This window comes from Sturnus vulgaris, chromosome 1 (genome assembly GCF_052056855.1).
Source record: "Sturnus vulgaris isolate bStuVul1 chromosome 1, bStuVul1.hap1, whole genome shotgun sequence".
NCBI classification, from domain to species: Eukaryota; Metazoa; Chordata; class Aves; order Passeriformes; family Sturnidae; genus Sturnus; species Sturnus vulgaris.
Window position 1 is genome coordinate 29,431,975 of NC_142243.1, and position 21,176 is coordinate 29,453,150.

At 37.9% G+C, this 21,176-nt stretch overlaps 1 long non-coding RNA gene across 1 annotated transcript in view; it reads right to left on the reverse strand.

The window, feature by feature from the left end:
* Positions 1-1,057: 1,057 nt before the first annotated feature.
* The window catches only part of LOC148225130 (uncharacterized), a 58,870-nt gene continuing 38,751 nt past the window's right edge, over positions 1,058-21,176 (reverse strand). Inside the window, exons 2-3 of the long non-coding RNA XR_015802780.1 lie at positions 8,681-8,773; positions 1,058-6,376 (exon numbers count right to left, since the gene is read on the reverse strand). This is a non-coding gene — a long non-coding RNA (uncharacterized LOC148225130). The remainder of the gene's footprint in view (positions 6,377-8,680; positions 8,774-21,176) is intronic.

Sequence of the window (21,176 nt, forward strand, 5' to 3'; positions counted from 1 at the left end):
AGGAAGAACGTTACATTGCCTAGAAATAGATCTTTGTAGCTGAGTTCTAATTATTTGTTTATGCATTCTTAGGTCTTGTTTGTCCTTTTTGTTTTGTTTTGTTTTGTTTTGTTTTGTTATGAATGCAGACGTATACTAAGGTTTATTCTGCCTTTCAGTGTTTTCTTAGTGCTTTATGACTTATCTATTTATGCATACTTGCTACTTTGTTTCCTTGTCCTCTAAGTGTATGCAGTATATTTACATTAGTGTACTGGTTGCATTTTTGACTGCTGAACCATTCACCAAAAAGCAGGATGTGAATGTAGAGGACACAGATGAAATGCTGTGAGAAGTGCTGCCCCTTCCCTTCCCTTCCCTTCCCTTCCCTTCCCTTCCCTTCCCTTCCCTTCCCTTCCCTTCCCTTCCCTTCCCTTCCCTTCCCTTCCCTTCCCTTCCCTTCCCTTCCCTTCCCTTCCCTTCCCTTCCCTTCCCTTCCCTTCCCTTCCCTTCCCTTCCCTATTAAAATCAATTTCCCATCAGCCTTCTTACAGTATGGCATTGTCCTCAACCATTCCCTCCACTTATCCATTAACTATGAAAGACATGGTCAGTCACAAGGCACGACAAAACCTACCATGGAGAGAAATCAAAGGACTCTGCCAGCCATCACTGCCCTGAATTTCGACATAAGAGCAATGTTACAAATGAGTTTGTGATACCTCATCAGGAGGCAACAAATGTGCTAGTAGGTGATTTTAATGCCATCACAGCAAAAAGTGCCCAAGAAAGCAATCAAAATCTGAGAAATGGGGCTTCAAGGGTACTGCTATGCTGATTAGCTCTTCTGTATTCTTTTCTGAGCTACACTACTGATTTTTGGTATTAGCTCAGCTGAAGGGTGGGGTTGGATGTATAGTTTCTCTATTGTACATTCAGATAGTCAAAAGAACAGATCTTATTTTTTTCTTTTTTTCTTTTTTTTTTTTTTCAAAGTACAAGGACTAAACACTTTCTTAGAGGTGTGAACATCTACTGCTTTTCCCACACATGTCCTGCAAGGAACTAGGAAACCAAGCGGAATAAGTTTACTGCTCTTTGTTGTTAGACTCAAAGCATAATTTTGCATTTAGTTTTTAAAAGGCAACAATTGCCTAAAGTAGTAGGAGAGCCAATATTTTAGAGATAGTTAAGACAATGCAAACATTCCACACAGAGTTGATTAAATGAAAAGCAACACTAAATAACACTCTATCTATAGTACATATTTCATTCATTGCGCAGACCTGGCCTGAGGCTTGTTTAAAAAAGCACCAGATGTTTCTCCAAGAAATGTATTTGTCTTTGTGTGATGACAGATGCTCTTTGAAATCACAAAGTATGTAATAGCAGAGTTTGCCATTTGAAATCAGGAAATTCAATTTGTTTTCTCAGAGGCATGACTGAAGGGCAAAGCCCAGTAAGAATTGCTGTATAAACTAATGCTTTTCAACATTTTGTACTTGTCTTGCTACTTTGAAGCTCATTTCCAACACTGTTCCAAACAGAAATGGGAAAATCAGCTTCCAAATACGAGACCTCTGCCAGTAGGTATTTTTCCCTCTGTACTTACTGTGTTGATTTACTTAAACTCAAGTTTGCCTTTTGTATTAGTCACCTCATATGGTCAGTAGTCTGGGCTGTGAACTAATGGAATAGCTCATAGGGAAAAAACGTATTCAGTAGAAACTAATTAAATAGAAGAAATTTCTATATACTATGCAACATGTCCTCCCAGTAATTCTCAAAATGTTGCAAATGGAAATGACAACATGCAGCAAAAGACGAATTCATGCCTAAATTTGATAGTAGACTGGTTTTCTTTCAAAGTTTTCAAAAACCTTGGCATTCAGACTGGCATTCAAAAATCACCAATGTGATGAGCCCAGTATGTGAGTTCATGGCTATGTATTAATAATCCAGAGAAAGTGACAAGCAAATAGAAATAGGAATTTGACTGAAAATCAGTTTTTAACCAGACAGAGATCAAAAATTGCAGAGAGAAAGAAGGCCAGAAGTTTCCCTGTTTGGTCTTCTGTTACAAACCCGTAACTTCTGCTTCATTCATGACAAAGTTTGTTGAGGTTCAAAACCTGGAAGATTTTAGTGATCCTTAGTTCATTAGTGGTATGGGATACAAACTGTGTAAAAACCCCCATGGTTTGGGCAAAAGTTGAAGGATACATTTTACATCACGCATCCTTAAGAATACAAAGCAGTGGTTTAAATACTCTCATAATGTATATGTCCTGCAACATGTCTGAATATGCAGGACATAATTCTTGTCACATTGAGAGCAGCAGAGTTGTTTCAGACTATTGCAATTTAAGTCTAGATTACTTTGAAGTGTCTAAGACCAGGTTTTTAGGTTTTTTTCAGTCTGTCAGTGGTCTCAGTCCTAAGAATTTGTTTTGGAATAAGCTCTGAAAAAATGTCAAACTCCTTTTTCTAAGAAATTATTTTTCTTGTAAGATATTTGGCAACCACTGGCTTGAAGTAAAAATAGCACAAAACCCCAGTTTTTTGACATACTTACTTGGGTGCAAGTGTGACATATGCTAATATGTTGGCATGAAAAATAGGAATTTTGTATTGTGATTTAACTACACTGGTCTACAGCAATATAAATATTCATAATTCTCTAATAAAAAATATATGGATTTTTCCACTGCTATAAGTGGACACAGATTAGGTACACCTAATCCTTTTCTCACTTGTGTGAATGGGTTGTTCAATGACAATAGCCAGGAGGAAAGGAAATTCTGGGCCAAGACTTGTTCACACAGGAAAATCAGTGTGATTAAAACTTGGACGTCCAATAAAATGCTCCTGGAAAAGGCAATTCTGCCCTCCTGCTCCTCTGCACCTCTCCCCACCTTGTGTCAACATCAGCATGTGTAGGGCCACATGCTAAAGTAGATCCAGGAGCAGACTGAAACTGAACTGGCACGAAGGAGGAAGGTTCATTTATTTTTTGGCTGGCATAGCGAGTGTTAGGCTATGATGTGTGAGGAGACAAAGGGAGGGCTCTGCCCTTAGGCCCTACCCTTTGATAATATAAAGAGTCTTGTGAAAACAGCTTCTTAACTTGGGCATCTTGTCTTGCCTTTTGTTTCTCGCAGGCTCCTGTCCGTGTGTGCTGAAGGTGTGGCAGACCACTCAGCTTCCAGACAGTCACAGGGAGGCTGAAGTAGCTGAGAGAAGCAGCTACTGGGCTGTGTGTCAGCCTCCTGCCTTGCACTGTGCTGACCTCGCTGCCTTGCAAACACACAGAGTAAAGCCTCCCTGCAATCCTGCACAGTAAAAATCACGTCTTTCTGTTCACTTGACTCGTTTTAATCAAGTGCTGAATGAATACAAAAGAAGTCAAAATCTGACTCAGAGGTTCAGATTGCAGAGCCAGTGTCGGGAAATTCCTGAATGCAGCACTTTTCTAGATTTTATAATGCATACAAATAGTGGTACATTTATGCTTACTTCCAGTAACAGCTTGCCCATTACTGAAAAAACAGGCATTTAGCTAAATAATTTTAGGATGCAATTACCGTGTTCTTAACCCAGCAGTAACTGATACACACGAGACCACTTCTGAACACTGTGCACTTCATGCATACATGAGTTCCATTCATTTATGAGCTTTTCCTTTGTTTTTAATTATTGGCAACATTTAAAAGTCTTTTGCTGTAAAATTTAAATCCTCAAAATTAGATAATGGGCTGTTTTTACCCACTCTTTGATCATCATTTAGAAATATATCCCACTAATTCACGTGTTCTTATGTGGTATATCTGGCTTTTAAGGCAGGATTATCAAGCAATACACTCCTGGGAGTTTAACTTACAATACAAAAAGACACATAAGCCTGTGTGTAAGTCTTTATGACACTGAGGTCTTACAAGTCCTAATTTTTACATTGTGTAAGGTTTTTTGCATTTTTTTCCCCAATAATAAATATAAAATCTTAGATCAAGTTTCCACATATCAGACTTGAATTACATGCTGCATTCTTTGGTTTTTTTTTTCTTTAGTATCTAAGTCATTAACTTAGTACTTGAATTACATGATCAAGCCCATGATGGTTGCTGTGGTGCCACTCTACCTTGATCAAGACATTTCTGCTTGCCCCTAGCAGCCTTTGCACTCTATTTAGTTTAATGTCATTAAACCATCAGAAAATATCACTGCCAAAAGAAAAAAAAAAGTGATTTGCTTGCTCCTATTTTTTAATCTTGCTGGAATGGTGAGGCACAGTGTCTGGTGCAATTGCTCCTCTGGGTGCTGGCATGGGGTGGGTGTGTGGTGACCAGACAGTGGAGGTGAAGCTATCTGAGTCACTGTATGAGCTAGAAAACTGTAAAACCAATGCAGAGATGCACATTCTCCCATAGCTGTTAATTGTGATCAAGTAACTAAGAAAACTATCCCTCTCCCTTGGTTTTGTCATGAAAATTATATACTTCATAGAGCCCGTGTGAATATCACTTCCCTGTGTCTAACATCTTTGTCACTGGAGGAGAGGGAAGCAGGCATATAATTCCCACCAGTTTGCAAAACTCCTCTGTGAAATTTGTCCTTGAAAAATCTTGCTGGCAAAGTCTGCTGGCTGAGATATAGATGCAGTTTATGAAGGTATCTGAAGTTAATGGACAAGAGCAGAGGTTTGGGCCTTGGTGGATCTCTGAGAAATATGAAACGTAACTTCAGTGAAGGCAGGATCTCTCTCTAAAGGACTTGTTTTGTGCTTAAAGATAAGCATGGGCTTGCACTTCTTGCCGAACTTCAGTTTCTGAGATAAATTTTTTTCCCCATTTTGCTCCAGGTTTCCCATAACCACTTCAGGACTTCAGTTTATCATGTTCCATCAAAAGAACGCTAAGAATTTGGTCCTGAAAGAGACATCCTGGCTTATAAACTCACTTCTATCACATCACATCACATCACAGAGTCCCTTTCATTAGTTTACCCTCATCTACAAATTCAAGACATTTTCTATAAATTTAGCTTTATCCTTGAAGCTTCCAAAATGTGTTACACTTGCATTTATTCTTTTGATACTATATTTGAGCAGGAAAACTCCACAAGCTCATAACAACCATCACATAAAGACCATCAGCATAGAACAAATACACACAAAATTGTTACCAAATGTTCTTAGTATATACTTTTCAGTAAAAGAGAAAAAAACCCATGAATAGTCTGAGTTCTCAACATGACTACTTAATTACTTACTTGACAAACATTGAATAATAAAATGCAAATTCATTCTTTCAAGATTTTGAATTTTTATAGACATACAAGCTGGAGAAGATTTTGGTGGGTGGGTGGTCTAAGAATTTGCCTTCTGTTCAACAGTTTTTCTTGAGATGTGAATAGGTCTCTGTTTCCTAAGTGAATCAGTCCAGCACTGATATATTATTAGATAATTCCAAAGGAAAATTGGTGGGGAAAGGGAGAAAACATGAATGAGCATCTTTTGCAAAAGATTGACTATTGAAAATAGGAGCTACTGGTAATGAACTCCAGACATTGCTGTAGGAGTGATAAGAACAGGAAATGCTTTGGGCAACATTGTTCTACAAAAATAGCCCTTTTAAAATGCAACATGGCTGGCCTGTCTTTAGCAGCACAGCTGTTGAAAGGATCGAATTAAATTAATTGTACCATAGATGACTCTTGACATGCTGGGCTCCTCCTTGTTTCAGAATCTACTTTGTGATCTTGTTAAGCTCTGGAACTGGAACAGCAGACTCTTTCAACAGATAACGCTAAGTTCAGCTACTCTTCTCTGTAGCTCCCTGTTATCTAACATTAATGAAAAGATTAAGAATATCAGCTTATTTTCAGTTGATGGGAAAGGCTCTGGGTTTTTTTTTTACAGTTATGAAAGGAGTGTCTGACACAATCTGGGAAAGCACTGGCATTCAAACAAGTATTCTTCTGAACCCAGACAGTTATATAAGTTTCACTGGGTGCCATTGCCAATTTACCGAAAGCAGTTTCTTTTGATATTACATATCACTTCAATGATGTTGTAAAGACACTGAAAACTTGAATATTTGCTACTTCTTTTCCTGAAGACTTATTTGTTTGGGAATGTCAGATTTTAAACAATGTAGTTATTCATCATTAACTTTTTCCCACTCTTCCTTCTGGAATAAAGTCCCTTTCAGGCCAGGCTTGTTGGGAAACTTCAAATGACGGAGAGAACAACCAGACAGTAAACAAATGCAGAAGTTCCGTTGTCATGGAAGTATTTTTAAGTCATGTCCTAAAAGCATTGCTCATGCAAAGGTGTGCAGGTGTGTAAGCATGACTGCAGCTCTTGCAATACAGCAATTATCCATGTCCAAGTGCTTTGCTGTTGGCAAAAGAAATGAATAGAGAGTTTCAGTTAGCAGTCCACGATTTAGGTACAGAAAATACATAGCAGAGATTTCTTGCAAAAGTCTGTCTCTTCAGAGGGAGATAAGACTTCTGGGTAGAACCATCTACAAAGTACTCACTACCACCTTTTCAAGACATTTGTTTGCTGCTAGGATAAAAAAAAGATTTTTCCTATCATCTGTATAATTATTAACTGTATAATTATCATTATTCTACAAAAACTTCTGGTGCTTTTAAAAACAATCTTAGTTGAGGAGTCCAGCTCCCAACATTTCTGATGTTCTAAAGGGAATTCTCAAGAAGTGAGAACTGAGGAACATTTCCCACACTTCTTTAACCAGAGGTGTAGTCAGTTATTTTTTTATGAACAGTTCTATATTAGTAGACTGAAGATTTATGGAGTAATTAGGGTGGCTATCTTATAGAAAATATTTAATTTTATTTCTTTAAAATTAAGTTAAGTAGCTTGGTCATAAATTTGTGTAACAAATAATTTACGAAAAACACAGAAAAAGTCATCTTGGAAACACCAGTGTTTGAAAAGGCGTGGAGATGCATTCTTACCAGATTAAATAGCATGGCTGAGATGGACAAGGCAGTGACATGGCTATTTTCCATTTCTCATATGCTATCTGAAGCCTGTGAGAAGTGGAATATAATTCAAAGTGGTGCAGATTTTACTCCAACTGAAATCAGAAGTACATTGGCTTGAAGGTGTCAGAATCCTGCTAAGCCATTTTAGATCAAACATAAGAGGAATTGAGGAGAATTTTTGTTGAATATTTTGATTACTCCAATGAAATTTACACAGGTATGTTGAACTTTTTTTGGAAGACAGAATATTCATCACCTTCAGAGAATATACAGAAATGACCAAACCAAAAGTAGCACAGCTATTTTTGTTTTCTGACTTGAGGTTTCAGGGTCCTAAGCAAAGTCTACCTTCTTACTTTCACTAAAATGAGAAGCTATTTTCCCTTGCTAATTTTTCAGGTGAGAGTAGTGGATGTCTGATGCCATCTGAAAATATTCAGTATATCCTATTTTTTCCTGAAGGTTGGAAGGCCTCCCAAGTTGTCCTTTGTCATATTGTAAGCCCTGGGCTGATGCATTAGGCAGGCAGGTATGTCTGAAATGATGCCCTATGCCTGTGCTTAAAGACTTGAAGCCTTGATGTTTATCAAGTCCTTACTAGGACTAGTTGGAGGATCTGAATGAGCTTTGATGTCTAATCCTACCAGGTCTGTGAAACTGAGGACTCAGTCTTTGCATCATTATTTAACCTTTTGAAAGCCCACTTTAACACCCTATGGAAGGAATTAACCAGGGAGAGTCTAACAATTTCTCTGCTCAAATTAAATTTTGAGTAGAGCAAAATGCCAGCTACAATTGCAGTTAGAAATAGATTTTATTTTTCTCCAATCATCTGATTCTTGGTTAATGAAAAAAAGAAACAAAGGAAGTAATTTTCTCCCTTAAGATTAATAATCTATTACTCTGATGAAAATTGTGCTTCAGCTACCAGCCAGTTCCATTAATTGTGGGATCTGCTATGCAGTTTGCTGCTAATTAGTGAGTAATACTCCATAAAAACAATTGCGTGTGAACTCTTTCCTTTAAAAACACAACCCTCAGTGGGAGTTGACTTCCTCACTCTCCTTTGAAAATTCCATTCCTGGTATTTCTTATTATATTAGTAAGCAGTTATTATTCAGAAATTATTACTGGCTAATTACATTCAATGGAGAAGGCAGATAAGGAGGAAACCTCATGAGTAATTACAGTAAATAGCATGCATATCTTCTTAATGGTGGGGATACAGTGAGTTCTGCAAGAAACTCTGCTTAGGAGCTGAAAAGGATGCAGAAATAAGTAATTCCTTCTTCTGAAGACATGTACTCTGCTGAAAGAGCTCTTCATTTTTCACATGATTGCACTTGCATTTTGTCTGCAGCTATTCACTGCCAAAGTCCTACACTGTTGAGAGATTGTGGCTTCTGAGCACATAGCTGATCTGAGGTTGTCACAATGACCCAAAATGTCACATTCATACTCAGAATCTTGGTAAGTACAGGAAGAAACAGCACTGCTTATATCACACAGACATCTATTGGAGTAAATGCTTTTTTAAACATGAAACAAAAATAATTGGTCAGAGTTACAAGATGCTAAACTACAGCAAATAGGCTCAGCCCAGTCAGTAGGACTTAAAATGTCCTAAAAAAGGTCACCGAGTCCCCTATGACACAGCAAACAGGTGTGAGTGAGCATTACATACCCTCTGAATATGCTTTAATGCTGTTGCTCCTAATGCCTGCTTGGGTATTTTTCTGATAGTTTTTGGCGATTTGTCTTGGCATGGGGCTGTGATCTATGTTGAAATGATAAAGGAGACATTGTTACAATGGAGTCAGTGGCTCTGAATCATAACCCCCTGCATAATTGTTTCAGTCTTTTACTGGCAACTTGCTAATACTGAGGATGCTTTTGGGTGTTTATTCTCTGTTACTGAGGTATTTGCCCAGTGGTAAGCAGACTTGTGGAACAAAGAGCCTGAAAGAATGGTCTCTTTAAGGGAATTTTCTGTGGTGTCTGAGGATAATAGGACAATAAATTAATTAATATCTGCAAGTTTAAGTATTTCTACAAGCCTATTAGGTGCTGTCATCCTATCTTTAAAAACAGTTCATGGCAATATTAATGAATGATGTCTTAGAATATAAGAACAACCATAAGAGGCCAGATCCAAGGCTTTTGCAGCTCAGCATGCTCTTTCTGGTTGTGATCAGTAGCAAATTATATTGCTCAGGGGAGTATGAAAGGGAAAAGCCTCAGATTCAAAGACCTCGTGGGCATTGTCCTGTATTGTAATAGGCAAAACTGAATGGCATATTCTCTATAAAAGTTTTCTAATCCAGACCATGTAGGAACATGTGGTGTCTTTAGCAGAGGTTGAAAGAGAAAGAATCTCAGCAGGGCATGCCAGATCTGCATACCAAAAAGTATGTCTGACCTGGATTTGGGTCATAAGTTTAGGTATACATTCAATGATTTCTTCCCTCCTTAATTATTTTTGAAACTGCCATAGGAATGATAATCCACTGAAAAATGAACTGAGAGCTTTGAATTTCCAGCATCCTTTTCTAATATATGGATAATTTTGTTTCTCACTGAAGGACTGTTAGCCTGGTCACAATATTAAGAAAGGAGAAGATAATGAACAGTCAGCCGTGTTATAGATTTATTGAAGGTACATCTTTCCATGTGTTGTCTCTTTGATATATATCTATCTTTTAAAACATCTGATTCAGGCCAAAATCACTTAAAACTAAGAAAAGAGAACACTCTCTCCCACAAATGCCTTTGAAAATATTCCTCTTTTGTTAAGAATAAAGGTGAATGAAGTGCAAAAATTTTATTTTTTATTTACATGGAAAAATAATAATCTAGGTTGTAAAATATGTCAGCTTTTTTGAGCAAACAGCTTAAAACTTGATGCTTCCAAGGATAAAATAAACTTCCCCTATATACAAGGCAGGGTTACAATTCCTTGCAAAATTAATTTTGATATGAACATTCATAAACACTATGGCTATAGAATCCTGTAGGGGAAAGCAACACAACAGCCTTGATGAATACATGAATCCTTTTGCATGAGTACATGAAGTTCTTTAACTAAGCGGATGCTTCTCGTGGATGAGTCTTTATATCATCCACAGGGGTCTCCTTTCTTATACTTGGAAAGTATAATTTATCCTTGAGCTATTACCTGCACAGTGCAACACCCACTGAATTGTTCAATTCCCCATGCTGTTAAAGATGAGAACCCTGTAAACTTTATCAAAGATAACGCGAAGCACTTGCCCAAAATATTTAGTGCCAAGCTCGATGAAGATATATCAGGGTAAAATCCTCACTATGATTTAGAGATCCTTTAATTCTTCTCCATTTGATCCAGAATTATTCAGCATTAAAGGCAGTAATTAATGAAGCTAAAATTAATTAATAACATTCATGTTTGAGCCATAATGCATTGAATGTGCAGGTGGATCTCACTTAGTGACAGAAACACAAAACCAGATTCTGGAAATCCAGGAGTCTGCTGAGGTAGACTGATCAAATTCTGCCCAAATCTGTTTTTTTCCCTGCATCTCCTCCCAGCTCACATGCAAGTACATGAATTTGAAATTACATACTTGTAACTAAGAACAGAATTTGGCCCTTCAGCTGTCTCTGCACCTCTTCCATAAAATTTTATTTTTCTTAGGAAATTATTTTAATATGTTTATATATCTATATATATAGTCCAAAATAGCTATCTGTTCATTTGGCATCTGTGTTGTGGGGTAAGCTGTGGATCAGCAGTTAAACACGAGGTTTTAAAGATTCCTATAAACCCTGGTTAGTTTCAAGTCCAACACAGATATAGATCTTTTCATTTAATAACTAGTATATCCCTGAGGTTTTTTTTTTTTAATTTAAATGGCATAACTATCTCTTCTATACCTCATAATCTTCATACTTCACCTCTTCATTTAATATTAGTTCCAGCCCAGGATACTGAGCTTACAGTTGTTTAAATTTCCTTAATTTTTTTGCACTGCATCTATTTTTCAGAGCCCAACCTGGAGCCTTCTTTCAGGCTTAAATCTTGGTGAAACTTCCACTGAAGTTGGTGCAACCAATATTTGGTGGTCTGTTTTCATTCAGACTTCTTTTTGTGGCAGCTGTCACACATTTAGGAAAACTCAAGGCATCCTTGGCCTCTATCTTAGTTCCCCCAGTTAAGACAAGGAAAGAAACCCTGGACTTGACTCTCTGAGTGTTTTGCTTCTACTCGTTTTGCTAAAAAAATTGCTCCTGATGAAAATCTTTCTGCAAGTGCTCTGTTAGCTCTCCTTTCTCCCCTCCCTGCAATGGTTCAAATACGATGACTGGGTTACTTTTCAGAGCACCTTGCACACAATATAAACGGTGCTTACATTACATATTTGCAAAACAAGAATAGATTTTCATGACATTATGCAAACTTCTGGTTTAGCTTGTGTAAATTGTGCATTCCCTGTGCACAAAGAATGGTCTTTATTATATTAGTGAAATTAGGTTGAGCATTTAAAAGAAAGTATTGCGTATTCCAACTCAATGCAAACATATAAAAAACGCCCAAATTAAAGATGACAATGTTTGGATCGTGGGGATTAGGTGGGGGGGAAAAAAAACCCCACAAATGTGAAAAAATAAGAAATTACTTTAGATCCATTTCTGGCATCCTTAGCTTGCACATGTGTTTGGCAACCATGAAATACTCAAAACATGAGACCTGGCAGTACCGTGGTGCCAGACATAGCTAGCATTAGAAATATTCTTCCAAATTATTAAAGAGTGCTCTGAAACTGCTGCAAAAACAAAGTTCCCGATGCTAAAATATACTTGTTACATTGAGCATATAAATGTATTACTGTACTTTAACATTAAAATAAATTGAGGTATATTTACATACTCAGGACTGATTAACTTCTGTCAAATGGGTCCAGATTTCAAAATAACTTGCAATTTTACTTTAGAAAGCTTTTGTTTTCCCTCATGGTGCCGTCATACAGACAGCTACAGCCTGGAGTGGCCAACAAAGGCACTCTATCATTCACCAAGTCCTCTCTGTCTTCTCTTACCAGAGTTTCTTTTCATTACATTGATCACAAGAAAGTGAAGTGGGTCAGCATTCATTCACTTTCCATAATTTTATCAAGTTCTAAATGGTGCTGATAAATCAGGTATACTTCTCAAGTGAATAAATTACTGTAATTGTTTTAAGTTTATTTCAAGTTTAGACTATGTTAGTTCCTCTAGACATGTCTACCAGAGTTTGGTGATTACTTGAAAGACTGAAGGGCAATTAGAGGTAAACTTTTCAATTTTTGTGTGGGATTTATATATACACACTTTCCCATTTGCCTTCTGCAAGTATAGTATGGTTTAATGAGAACTGCTGCTTAAATCAAGGGAAATCAAAAGGCTGGAAAAGTGCACTGATTTGAATGAAAATGAAGCTTTTTGAAGTGATGTATCAAAAAAGCATCTTTGACACCTTAATGGAATGATCTGTATGTTCCACCAGTATTAGAACTAACAAAACTCAAAACTATTTTTTAATACTGAAACTGGAAAAATTTGAAAGGTTCAGAACTGGAGCATGGGGCTTTATTTATTTATTTTAAAAACTGAATATCCTATTGTAATGTGGAGGTTTTGTGTTTTGTTTTGTTTTGTTTTTTTCCCATAGGCCATTCCAGCACTTTCAGTTTATGTTCTCTTTCAGAAATCGACAAAACAGAAGAGGTTGTGTATGAGATGGACAAGCTGGTTCCATGTCATCTTTATTAAAGTGTAACTCGAGGTGAGCAAGCCAGGAGACTTCTACATTATCTTTTACTGGTAATAGTCTACATGGACTTCAAGAATTCTACAGCTAAAAATGCTGTAGAGAGAGATTCATCATGCCACAAGGTGCTCCACATATTCTGCAAGAAGTTAACATGAATAACATCAAGCAAAGAGAAACCTACACTAAACTAGGCTGACAGTTTCCACAGTTACAAAATCTTCTGGACAAAGAACTACCACAAGTTCCTGGTATAAAGACCGTTCAACATGAAAGGGAAATGTGTCCCTCTGGTGCTCTCTGTAATTTTAACCTGCCCCTCCTTTGGCTCACTCACTGGGCTTTGCCTGTGTTTTGAATCCTCTGATGATTTTAGTTCACAGTCCTGCTCATCTTGGTAATCTGTGAGATCCCTGCAAGGAAGGGTGAGAACTGTGCAGACTAGCAGTACTGCTGTCTGTATGGCTAAACTCTTGTCTTTATACAATAACATGGAATTTTCATAAATCAAAACGTGAATGTCCCTTGGGAATGTAACAGCTCCAGGTTCAGGGAATACATACATAAATGTTCACTGCTGAGGCTGAAACGGTGGAATTTTGTCAGTCTTCTCCTGCAGTCAGTCTGCTAGGATATTGGCAATAAAATTCTCAGATCAGCAGACCACAGGCTTGATGATTCTTCTTGATCCCAAAGTATTTGTTATATCCTGCAGTTGTATGTTTTGCTGGTCTGTGTAAGTTCCTTTAATATACCTACAGTGACATGATCACCAGTATCCAATGCCTTGTGCTGTGACACGATTGTGGGTTTTTCCAGTCTTGTTAACTAAGATTCTGAATAGAACTGTGGTCATTTCCACTTATGAGCAAGAACTGCTCCTTGCACTAGGTCTCTAGCTGCACAGCACATCTCTCTAAGAGGTTATTTAATGAGATCACAGTGGAAGAACTGCTGTATTCCTGTGTTACAGGAGCAGCACAACAGTAGTCATGTGCGTTGACTGCCCCAGAACATCTGGGCAGTGAAGAACTTATCCATGCTTTACCCAAGATTTGCTGTCTAGTGAGGCCTAAATGGACACTGTTGTGTGCTGCAATCCCCTTACCAAAAGCATATTTCTGAAAGTGTCTGCTTGTGTTTGCAAGGAGGGTGGGCCTTCAGTTGTCTTTAAATCTGTAAAGGCAGTCCTAAGAGGCAGTCAGTGTCTGCAGATTTAAAATTTTTTTCAATATTTTCAAAGGAAGATGGCTGTAGAAATGCACTGTTTCTCCTTTTTCCTAAGAGATTCTAAACATGCTCCAGGGAATAACAGAATTCACTGTTACAGTAGCAGCTCTGTCTGGAATGCAGAAAATTCTTCCCTGTTTATAATCCTCTTTCTTCTATGCTAGCAATAAATATGGTAGAAAAAACTTAACAGCTGATAGTAGATTCCCTACCCTGACTTTTCTTCAGAAAACTTCTCAGTGTTCTGGCTGTCACAAATCACTCAGTGTATTGGTCCTGGTTAACTACACCCTGGATTTGATGACCCTTTTTCCACAGATGCCTTATTTTTAGAAAATTGGTTTGAGTAAGACATAGCCCAAGCTAACTGTGCTCAAGCTGTCTGGAATGGTGTACATGGAAAGTAAAGATTAAACATTGAGTTTAGCGATATAAATCTTTTGAAGGGTAGGCAAATAAGAATGGGAATAGCAGTCAGAAGCTCTAGACACAGAGGAGTACTGAAAGGAGACGGAAGCACCATTAATGCTATCATACATCAACAATGTAGAGCTGCCATCCTAACCCACAGAAATGCCTACGCTTCTCAGATAAACTTATCTGCTCCTCCTAATTCTGTATACTTGTACAGCTGTGAGAATTGGTGACAGACAGATGTGGTCACTGCATGCCAGAATCAACAAAACTCCAAGCATAGCCCAATCCTCATATCCTCTCTGTTGAGAGATCAGCCTTCAATCTCCATTTCTCACAGGGGGACATTCTCGTGTCAGATTGGGCATAGGTTTCAGGAGAAGAGACAATACTCATGACCACTATATCTGGCATCAATTAGCCATTATGCTATGGATAACTGATTGCAAAATAAAAAGGGCAATTGGGCAATCAACTCTAGAAAAAGATATACAGAAGAATATCTTATATTCCTTATTCTGCATGTTTTGCATTTGTAAATCTCTCTAAAGCTGTAAAAGCATTTGTGATGTGGGTGTCTAAAGTGTTGCTGATTTCACTAGCAAGATACCAGAATATAATCTGTGTAAAGTAGTTGGTTGTTGCTTTAGTTTTAAATTTCTTACACATTTCTGCTGGTAGTTCCTTCTGGACATCTTTCTCTTCTAGTTCCTCAGAGTGTGATTTTCAGCAGCCAGAATTTTAACTAAATCAATCACTTTCAAAGTGGCTTGGGATAATGTGCATCCTGAGAATTGGAGGGACTTTTAAGACTCTTTTAGGCTTACCTAGAAACTTGGCACTGAGTTTAAAGGGCAGGTCCTCAGCAAAGAGGGCATGAAATGTATCTACTTCTTTGTCTTAATTCAATGAGAGACTCTCAGACTCTGTGGAAATTGTTAGCTTTTAAAGACCAGTCTGCCTTTAATTACGCAAATAAGCTCTGTAGGCCTATCTGTCTATTAGGGAAAGCATTGCTGGCATTGTTTTTAATACAATGTTTTTAATTTACTTAAAGGATAGGAAAATAGAGTTAAAACCATTGTCCTTCAAACAGGACTTGGAGGAGAATGAAAATTAAGTGCTGGATTTGCCAGTGGCTAAGAATGAATTTTCAGCAGACTGACCCAAATTTTTCCTTCTTTTTCTGCCAAAATAATGTAATAAAAAGTAGAGACATAAATGAATAACATGTTAAAAGTAACAGGTCATGGGCCACATCCTAGAATTCCTATTAGTTTAGTATCAAATAAGTCCATAAAACTGGGAGCCCTGGCCATGGAGCACTTGGATAGGAGCTCATTGCAACCTTCAGGAAGATACAGACAGGATTTGGGGCTCCAAATTGGGGGAAAAGAAGCACAAAGGGCCCACCATCAGCAGGCCCATAATACAGGTCTCTAGAGAAGCCATAAAGAGATTTGAATCATGTCTGCAGTCACTGTGTAGTGGCTGAGGAGCCCCTGATGCCTGGACACGCTCTGAGTTTTGAGAGCCTTGTTGCTGTGCCTGTATTCTGAGGAAAGCTGGGGACCATGTCCCCTGCTGCCATCTCCCTCCCAGGGCTGGCTTGGGGCAACTCCAGGCTGTGCTTCTACATGTGTGGCATGGTTGGGAGATCAAGGGCAGAGGAGTGGAGGGAGGAGCAAGCACTTCCCAGGAGCCCACTATCCTATTCTCCTCTCTTAGAACAGACTAAACTTTCTGCTGCCCAGGAATCTGCCCTGCCCAGGCTTCATCCTGCAGAAATGAGCAGCCGTCACTGAAGGTTATAAGCAACAGTGACTGGATGACCTACAAGTTCTTACAGGGTAAGAGTTTTGGTGCCTTGAGTGCTCAGGATGCAGACACTTGCAGCACAGGTTACACTTACTGCGTTTTCTTGCTCTCCCCAGGTTGCTATTTTCATTGTCATTATAAAAATTCCTTTTACTTCTTATGTTTTCAATGTTTTCATTACATCAAGAGCCTTTTACTTAATGGCAGATTCAGGATTTTATTAGTTCAAAACTTGATTTATCATTAACTCGGTTATTAATTCTTAAGAGTTTATACTTTCCTCTTAGTATAGGCAGAGTATGCAAATAATGTGTTGTACTAACAAGACATCTTTTCTCTCATAAAAGATACAGTTACTAAAGGGAACATCTTGAAAGTGAAGTCCCCTGGAAGATTATTCTGTTTGACACTACTAAAAGGCAAAAGTCCCAGATAAAATAAAATGACAGTTGTTTATATAAGCAGATCCTAGTTACTTTAATTATTGCTTTTGGCAGGATCCTAGAAGTTTAATCTTTCTTAAATCCCACAGTAATGTCTGCTGGGTATAGGGATTTAGTTACCATGAAAAAATATTCAGCCACTACCTAACCTAAATACAGCTGTACATTAGGGCAGTGTTACCCAAGATAATTTCACTTGAGTGAAATGGGAAGATTGTTCTCAATTACTAATTCAGTTAGAAGATTGAGGAACTTGAGATATGTATAAATCTAATTTCTTTAGCATATCGATTTAAAAAGGACATTAGGTCTTTGAAGTTAAAGGGTCTTATTTGTATTGCCCGATGTAGGTCAGTAATTGTAGAACAATTTGATCATTTAACCTTTTTTTAGGGAAGCCATAGTTTTGAGAAAATAAAGAATGCATTCATAATATAGATACAGGAGGGAAAATGGTCTACCATGTGGGAAGGAACTATCCCAGTGTGCGCTGAAGATTTCACTGCAATTGCAGTTACACACCTTCAATTTGTCCTTGAAAGCATCATGCATAAAAGTACTAGAGAGCTTCAGTGGACTGTGATTTGTGGGGCTGCCTGGTGGGTGCAGCTTTAGGATGGAGAGGGCAAAGTCATTCTCTGACTAGTGCTGCTCAAGCTAACTCCAACATCCATGGTCATAACCAATGCTCAAAAGGATATTTCTGCACAGTTCAGTGAGGTTTCTTTAAAGCTCTGACATATTAGTTTGAAAATTTATTTTGACTACAGAGTTAACTGAAATAAGTTGTGTTCTTTTACAAAGGTAAACTTAAAGCTGTGTTTGATGGTACTTTTTCTTGAAGTCTTTAGCACCACCAGGCCTTAACAACCTTTCCTAGTCTCTTGGTCTTGTGATTCAATATAGATCCATTAATTTAAGAAAAGCAGTTCCATGACTGTTTTGTGTTAACTGGTGATAAAATTCCCTGTTATTTTTTGCTACAACTCAAGGTAGACTGTATCTCTACTACCATTTCTCACAACCCAAACAAAATATTTCTTTGAGACCTTTAAGAAATAATGATTACATGTGCATTTCAATTTTGTGTTTTATTTGTGTTAGGACAATCTTTAGGTTTTGCAAATATGATTGAAATGTAAAAAGCAACTTAAGGTATAGTTTCACATATTTGTAAAAGATGAATGTAAGTTTATATTGCACTTAAAGATATTCTACCAAAACAAAAAATGAAATTAAAAAAATCTATTTTTTTCTGGAAAGATAGTATCTTACTGGTGAGAAATTTCACTACTGAAAAGCCCTTATTTTTTTTCTAAGGTTTATAACTGAAACTAAATGTTTCAGTTAAAAAGAATCAATCAGACCCAACACTATCAGAATATCCAATCATTCAACAGTGACTGCATGTGGCCAAGCCACATTCACACAATTCTGTTAGCAATCAAAGCAGCCGGTCTGTATGCAGCTACATTACACTGAGATCATGTATCACCACCAAATAAGCATTTTATTAGTTTAACATAAAGAAGGGTGACATCAGGAAAAAAAAATAAATGACTGCAAAATGTTTGACAGTGACTCTCTGTGAACAGCACTTTAATCTCAGAATGATTTAACTTGCTGCCTTACTATTACAGTGCTGAGAATTTTTATTCTTGGAGGAGTCCATTTTCAGATAAAATACAACATCCATGTACTCCGCTCTTATGATAGCTGAAAAGTCCTTGATAACACTTCTTTTGATAAAAATAAGTCAGAAAAAAATAGAGAAAAGCATGATTTGAAAGCAAAGCAGTGGCTGCTTATAGCTGTCTTCTAGAATGAGTAGGCGCAGTATACGGAAAAAAGTAGATGTTGTTATGTGTACAACACACAATGCATTTTTACAAAAGCAGTGATTTCAGCCACATCCAGAAGAAAATAACTCTTGAATCTAAACATTAAGCATTTTTTTGCCCTTTTTTTTATGATTTAGTATTGAGTAAAACAGCCCTTAATGTCTTTGTTCCAGTATGTGTTGCATTCATGCGTGTTTTTGAATCATTTTGGTGAGCTCTGCATAAGACAGTAAAAATGTTCCACACAAAGTTCCATAACAAGAGCTCATATGCTGTGTCAGAAATGATGTTGTAGATAGGGCTGGCATTCTTTTTAGTAATGTAACAGAAAAGGGGAAAGTGTATGGAGGTTAACTGGAATTAACAAAACACACTAAACTGTTTCTTGCCCATTAAAAATTGAAGCTTACTCATCTCAAAATGCCTTTTGGACTATTGGATATAGATCTGACAGCTGCAGATGTAATCACAGCAGTATTAGAAAAACAGAGATTTTTTTTCTTCCAAAGTTCAAGACCTGAGCACTGCCTAAAAAGGGAGACATGCCTTTGAGCACTGAACTTTTGATATTTTTCTGATTTAAGTGCATACCAACACTTGGAGTTCAAAGCATGAATTTAGTAACCAAAGGAAAAAAATTAATTTCAATTGTGATTACATAACAATAAACAACACAACATAATTTTACCTGGGAAACCCTGAAGATATCTGGCTATCATTTTGTTTTTCTTTTCCTTTTGGGTTGAAAATAGATCAGGGAAATAAAATGGTGTTATTCACCATTGTCTGAAACATTTCAAAGTTAGCAAACATTCCTGATAGGCGTAAAAGTGGAGATCTGTAGCAGGTAGAAACATGAATGCCTTCTACAGCAATATTCTTTGGTTCCAGGCTGAGGTAGATGGCCATCCACCCAGGAATCCAGACAAACTGGCCCTGCTGAAGTCAGAGGTGTTTCCTGGCCAGGTGGCAGCCTGGACCTCAGAATATACTACAAAAGTTCCAAGGCCACCCTAGATGTGTGAACACCAGGTCTGCTGCCTACCACTGCAGCCCTACAGCTGCTTTCACCCAGCCAGTGCAGGTTGCTGGATTTGTTTTGTCTTTGCTTTTGCCAGATCACTTTTCAGGCAGACCAAATCCCTGACCTAGCTCCTGGAGGCTACATCTGGCATGTAGGAGAGCATCAGCCCTCCTGTTTTCAGGGGTGGTGAAAATTGTTGTTGAATTGATAGGTCCACATAAGAATAATCTGAAAATAAATGTCCCTGAAAATGAGGATTTGGGAAGATGCCAAGGAACAAAAGACAGATCTCTTCTTCCAAGAAAAAAGTCAGATGAAGGACTGCTATGTCTCAAGTGCAGCCACCAGGTATTTCTGTAGAACAGAAAAGTTACCAAAATTTTAGTATTCTTTACCCACCCTGACTCTCAAAAAATTTAGATATGGGGAAGGATATTACAGTATAATGATGACACATAATAATCACATGGTTAAAACCTCTTAAACATTTGATCATTTTGCGGCTTTAAAACAAATGTCACATTGTAACACTGAATCTATAATTCCTCCCTAACACAGAAATCTTTTGCCTTAGTCAGCCTAAAAGAAATATATTCTATCATGGTTTTTAAATTGAGCTTACAAAACCTGATGCTTTGAAAGTGGAAAAAACCCCAAGGCATTCTTTCTAGTGGTAACTGAAGGAAAGTTTCACAAGAGTGATGCTGTTCAGCCTCCCTTCTGGGCATGAAAATATTATTGAGAAGACTTAAAAGAGTGCAGTCTATTCTCTCTGAAGTACTAGACCCAGTATTATCCTTTATTTTTTGTGGGCACAAATACCTTCCTTCAGAAGACATCAATAAGAAAAGTTTGCAAGTAACCTGATATCAAATGGAATCCTTATCTACTGTGAAAAATGTTCTCAGGTCATGGATTCCAGTCAAATTCTGATCTCACTGAAGTCAGTAAGGTTTTTATTGTTGATTTCATGTGAACTAGTTAAAACATAAAATTTTGCTCAAAATATGCTTGACATTGGGCACAACAGAAACTTCAAGGGACCTTTAACATGAAGCAAAGAGAGCTTGGCTTCCAGCTGGACCACTGACCCTGCTGGCCACATTCTCAGTTATAATTAGGTTCCTTTTTGCTTGTTGGGCAATATAATGGGCCTTTGAAGTCTGTATTTCCTTCCTGTGTTTCTCTCCAAGGCACTAAAGGCTCATGAGTGTGCTCCAGCCCGGTCTCTCACACCAAGCCATTGCCAACGTGTCGCACGCTCTCCTCTGGTTGCCAGCATCCACCCAGCTGAGGCCCCAGGCTGCTGGACAGGGCAGCCAAAAACTGGCTGAGAGCCACTGGCTCTGCATTCTTGCCACAGCCTCTTTAATCTGCTCTGGGGATGGGCAAATCTCTCTCTGCCCCAGCTTCCTGACAGGTAAAAGGAATATCCCAGTGTGTTCACTAGGCTGTGGGAATATGAGCTGTGAGGAGTGAGGTGTTCTGCATCAGCATCTTGGAATTGGACTCCAGCTTCAGTCACTGTCCCTAGCCAGCTATCTATTCCACGACAAACTCAGTAAAAATATCTTCTGGCTCCAGAAATAGACTATATTGTGCCCTAAAGAGTATAAACTGGTCTA